The 6,000-nt window shown below is 35.7% G+C and overlaps 1 protein-coding gene across 1 annotated transcript in view; it reads right to left on the minus strand.

Moving 5' to 3' along the window:
* Positions 1 to 3,233, minus strand: part of PLA2G4A (phospholipase A2 group IVA) — a 148,032-nt gene extending 144,799 nt beyond the window's left edge. The window contains exon 1 of the mRNA XM_050783287.1: positions 3,144 to 3,233. The gene's annotated coding sequence lies outside the window, so the exon portion shown is untranslated. The remainder of the gene's footprint in view (positions 1 to 3,143) is intronic.
* Between the last annotated feature and the right edge of the window lie 2,767 nt (positions 3,234 to 6,000).

Below are 6,000 nucleotides of genomic sequence, written 5' to 3' on the forward strand. Positions count from 1 at the left end.
TCTAAATATCCAACAATTATTTATAATAGTGGAAAACTAATCTAGCTAAGTATCCAACAAGATATAATTGGCCAATACAACCTATATACAGACTAAAAATTTCATATAGTAAGAACCGTACTCTTTTGTTCATGGATAGATTGCCATTACTTGCATTACACACAGTAGGGACTTAATATTTTTTAAATAAGTGAATACAAAATAATGCATGGTTATTTAAAAATCATGTTTTAACAATGCATTTCATGAATGAGGGAGAAGTATGTTACAAAACAGGATGAACAGTGTGATCACAATTTTGTAAAACTACATGTATGTATAGAAACATACCTAGATGTACAAACATGTATATACATGAACTTCTTGTCTGTCTGTGCTGATGCATACTGGGTACTCAATAGATATTTGTTGATTGAATTAATGATTGCATTACATTTTAAAAGCACCTTGGGGGAAATAATAGGTAATGTTTTCTTTTTCTTCCTTGCAATTTTCTATATTTAACAAAATCTTAAACAGTGAGAGTGATTTATCTTTATAATAAACAATAATATTATAAAAACTAATCATTCTGGGAAATGTCATTAGGAATTTTGGAATAAAAGTAGTAAATATAGACAACCCACAATCCAATAAAAAATAACTTGCATCTGATTTTCTTATTATGTTTCACTTACTGCATTCAGCAATAAAAACAACAGATGTTACAGAAAAATGTCAAGCATAATATTGTACAGTTAATTATTATTGGGGTTGAGTCTAGAACTCAGGTTACTTGGTTTCAGGCAAGCAGTTTTTTCCATTACACCAAGTTGCTTGGAGTTCTAGAATACCAGTGAGTAAATGACTATGTGGGTGCTGCAAAATCCACTGATAGTTCCTTACTTATAAGTAAAATGATTTTCTAATTAATCATTTTATATTATCAGAAAATTCCAAAGTTCTAAGAAATACTGCATTTTCATGTAATATGAATTGTCTTTGGGGATTTGTGAACTTTTAGAGGTGTTTTTAAATTCGTGTGTGTTGGAATGGCATAATGTGCATTATTCTAGGGAGGAGTCCATACCTGTCACAAGATTGTAAAAGTGTCTTTGATGAAACAAAAAAAAGAAAGAAAGAAAAAGAACAGAAAAGAAAGAAAGAAAGAAAGAAAGAAAGAAAGAAAGAAAGAAAGAAAGAAAGAAAGAAAGAAAGAGAGAGAAAGAAACAAAGAAAAGGTTAAAAACTAAAGCTATAAAATCTGGAGCAAGAAGGAGGAAAAAACTGATGGTAAATAAAAGCAAACAAGAGGAAAGGGAACCACAACTAATTCTGTCTTCCTCTTTTTTATTCCTGGAATATATTTTTTAATATGCAGATGATTCGATTTTATGACTGCTTTCTAAGCACTAGCACTAGGAAAGATAATGGGTTAAAAACATAAGCCAAATAACCTCTATGGAATGAACATTTTCAGTTGCTAAAAATCTATTTAATAATTTTTCTTTTCCTAATTAAATGTAAATGCAAAACACTTCAGAATAACTTACTTTTTTTTTTTTTTTTTTTTTTTTTTTTTTTTTTGAGACAGAGTTTCGCTGTTTTCGCAGGAGTGCAATGGCGGGATCTCAGCTCACTGCAACCTCCACCTACCGAGTTCAAGCGATTCTCCTGCCTCAGCCTCCCAAGTAGCTGGGATTACAGGCACCTGCCACCATGCCCAGCTAGTTTTTCTATTTTTAGTAGAGATGGGGCTTCACCACGTTGGCCAGGCTAGTCTCGAACTCCTGACCTCAAGTGATTCCCCGCCTCGGCCTCCCAAAGTGCTGGTATTACAGGCATGAGCCACTGCGCCCAGCCAGAATAACTTACTTTTTTAAAGTACGTTAAAAAGATGCAATGTCTTATCTCAAAGAATATGCTTCCCCTACGGGAAGTTTGTAAAAGTCCTTTGAGCAAATGCACATTAAACACTTCTCTATGCATTTCACAATTATTGCTTAATTTAAAATTTAACTCTTCAGGAGATAATGAAAGAAGTAAATACCTGTTTCTTATCCCAACCTCTAACTTGATTGGCAAGGTGTAGGAACCTCTAGAAGGTAATATTAAAATTCTTAACAGAGCTTGTTTCACTACAATCCTCTACAAATATCCCTTGAGCCACAATTCCAAATTTAAACAACAAAGAGAAACAAAAATACAAATCTTCCTTGAACCCAAATCATATTGGCAAATATAACTTCAGAATTGACACCCATTCAAACAGTACGCCTCTAATATTCTCCATCTGCCTTAGCTGAATAAATGCTGACATCATCAACCCATATAAGGAGTATTTCTTGTTCTGGTTTTGGAGGTGAATTTATTTTTAAGACTAAAATGATTATAAACTGTAGGAGACAGAAACATTCATCCACTGATACTTCAAAGGCAAATACCTTTTTTTCTGGTTTTTTTTTTTTTTTTTTTTTTTTTTTTTTGAAACAAAATTACTAAAATATCCACACTCAAATTTTAACTATGTAATTTGATCAAATCTTTTCAAGTATCTAGTTTTGAGCTTTTTTTTTTTTTTTCCTCCTGGCAAGCCAAGTAACTTAGGGGAATGGTGGATCATCAGAACACCAGTCCGTTTGCAGTTATTTTTTCAATCCTCTTTCTTTCGCATAATTCTGCAAAATATTGACTAGCCAGGAAAGCGTCCCATAAGTAACCAAAATGATCAATTTTTAGAAATTAAAAGTTAAGTGAGTCAACAGTCTCTCTCTAGGGCTGTCAAACAGCACAGCATGCTGCTGCTCAAGTTTGGGGATCAGCAACCACTGGGTGTCATCACGTGGAACGCTAATAAGCGCCACCTCATTGCCGTTTGAAAGCTAATTTTCTGGGACTCCAACCCAAAGAAACACCTTAATCTTAGACTCCACAGTGCATTTAGATCCAGGAAGGCAAATGTAAGTGGGTTAGAAGAAAATTGAAGTCCCTAATCTGTGTTTTATTTCAAAAGGAAGAGGACATGCTGACTTTTTAAAACAGTGAGGTTTCCCCTCCGTCCTTTCTTCCTTCCAAGTAAACTATCACGTAAAAGCTAAGGAGGGTGGGAGAGAGAAGTGGAGCAGGGGAAGAATAAATATATTGCTTACAGTTCCCAGAATTACCTGACAATCTTCAGGCTCCTCAATGCCTCTAGCTTTCTGTTAGAATCCTTTTTCAGCTCCGGACCTTGAGAAAGTCTTATCCTGGGTAGGAGGGGCTAAAATGTGGGCTGGTCGCCTTGCGCTTTTGCAGAAGTTTTAAGGTGGAATTAAGGAGGAAGCGGGAGAACGCTCTCTTCTCATAGAAGCTAGTACTGTAAATGTCAGTGCTTAGTTATTAGAACCAGGTTTGAAGTCAGAAAATATGCTTAAATAATATGTAAATTAACCAGTCCTAAATTCCATGAGTGCTGTCGTGGATTTCTGTGTGTGTGATGTGTGTGTGGGTGTGTGTGCGTGCGCGCTCGCGTCTGAAATTAGTACTTGTCCTTAAGCAGTAACTACTTCCTCCTTTTTTCCAAAGGAGAACAAAATTGAAAAGACCGTGAATAACCTAGAGCATTTTTCATTATTTAAAAAAGCAAAGTTTATAACAAACTCCAAATATAAAAATGTACATTTTTTTGAAATGAATATCAGGCCACTTTAAAAATCAAATCTGTTCAAATATTTCTACTCCAGACTCAGAATACTCGTGTTGATAATAATTTCTTTGTAAATTTAAGATTAAAAGCATACCAAATAATGTAATATATATGTTGAGATTTAGGGAAGAAAATGAAATCACACTGAATTGCAAATTTGCAGTGTAAATCCAAATACCTTATAGTACTATAATGAAGAAGCTGCGCTGTTTAAATGTATCCAAATTCCATAAGAATCAATTCATGTCTCTAAAGATTGACATGTTCATTTAGTATATCTTGTTTTGCAAACACAGGATCTTGCTTTTGCCTTTAATTAAATACTGAACTCACTCTCCTAACTCTCTTACATTTTCAAAGAATATAATTTCATTAAATCTTCTGGATTATCTGCTTTCTGTAGCCCAACATTCAACCCTTATTTGTTTTTATTTTTTTCCCCTGAATTCAACCTGGCATATTATAAATCTCTCGTTGGTTGTGGGGGGGGGGGGGGAGCCAGTAAATTTTTTTTAAGAAGGATAGATTTATAATAACAATTTTTCTCTTTCCAAAGAAATCCCTGAATTTCTAGAAAGGAGGTGTACGTTACATAGAGGAGCAGAAAGCACACTGGTAGTTTTCATCTCCTTCCCCCAGACACAATTGGTGAAAGAATCTATACTGCAGGGCATGTTTGTTCTAAGACTCTGGTAAAGAAAGACTCCCTGGAAAAGCAGCTTCACAGTGCTTATGGAGCACCAAAAAAAAGTGCTCTAGTGCTTTTTCGATAATAAAAAGTTATAGCTCTCAATATTTCCAGATGATATCCAATAATGTGTCATGCATTGAAGATAAAAAAAATGATTTAAATGCTTTTAAAGAAAATGTCATTATATGTTATGGTTAGGGTTAAAATATGCGGGGAGACGTTTGTCTCTTTCCAGTCTTACTAAATGAGGCTGACTTATCTGCACCTGTATAATGAATAAAGGCTGCTGCAGGTATGTCTTCTCCTCTCTGGAACCAGTGCAGACCAAATCCCATTTACCCATTTTGTGGTTCTGTGGCCTCCTTATCTTACCCATTTTGGCTCACAACTTGTGATCTCACTGTTCACATAGACCTCTAGGTGGATAGTAGAAGTTCAGATTTGCCATCTTCACTTTGTCCAATTTCCTCCAAAAATGTTTTCAGCATTGACCTACTGGCTTCAAAAACCTCTGCTTCCACCTTAGGTAAGATAGGCCCTGACTTCCATAGCGTGCTTCAGTCTATAGCATCAATTAGGTCTGAAGACCCTTCTTCACTTGATTTGTCCATCAACAAAGATTAGTCATCTGGGACTCATCTGAAACTGAGCAATATCACAGCAGCTTATTTGAATCCAATTCTACCATTTGCACTATTTCCAGCTAATAAGTTTCATACAGTTTGCTACTTATTTTCCACATCTTTAAAATTTTAGAGAATAATAAACTAAGAACTAGATAAGTAAGCAAAAGGAACAACACCAAAATTGGCCAAATTAACTAACAAAGAATACCTACTTGTCAAAAGCCATGGCTCAAAAACCCCAGGGGGCTGGGAGGGGGAACCCTGAAGTTTGTATGATTGATTTTTCTTTCTTTCTTTCTTTCTTTTTAATTATACTTTAAGTTCCAGGGTACATGTGCACAATGTGCAGGTTTGTTACATATGTATACATGTGCCATGTTGGTTTGCTGCACCCATTAACTCATCATTTACGTTAGGTATTTGTCCTAACACTGTCCCTCCCTCTACCCCCCACTCACGACAGGCCCCTGTGTGTCCCTGCCCTGTGTCCAAGTGTTCTCATTGTTCAATTCCCACCTATAAGTGAGAACATGCAGTGTTTAGTTTTCTGTCCTTGTGATAGTTTGTTCAGAATGATGATTTCCAGCTTCATCCATGTCCCTGCAAAGGACATCAACTCATTCTTTTTATGGCTGCATAGTATTCCATGGTGTATATGTGCCACATTTTCTTAATCCAGTCTATCATTAATGGACATTTGGGTTGATTCCAAGTCTTTGCTATTGTGAATAGTGCCACAATAAACATACATGTGCATGTGTCTTTACAGTAGCATCATTTATAATCCTTTGGGTATATACCCAGTAATGGGATTGCTGGGTGACATGGTATGTCTAGTTCTAGATCCTTGAGCAATCGTCACACTGTCTTCCACAATGGTTGAACTAGTTTGCCCTCCCACCAGCAATGTAAAAGTGTTCCTGTTTCTCCAGATCCTCTCCAGCATCTGTTGTTTCCTGACTTTTTAATGATCACCATTCTAACTAGTGTGAGATGGTATCTCATTGTGGGTTTGATTT

The sequence above is a fragment of the Macaca thibetana genome, chromosome 1, assembly GCF_024542745.1.
Source record: "Macaca thibetana thibetana isolate TM-01 chromosome 1, ASM2454274v1, whole genome shotgun sequence".
In the NCBI taxonomy this organism is placed as follows: Eukaryota; Metazoa; Chordata; class Mammalia; order Primates; family Cercopithecidae; genus Macaca; species Macaca thibetana.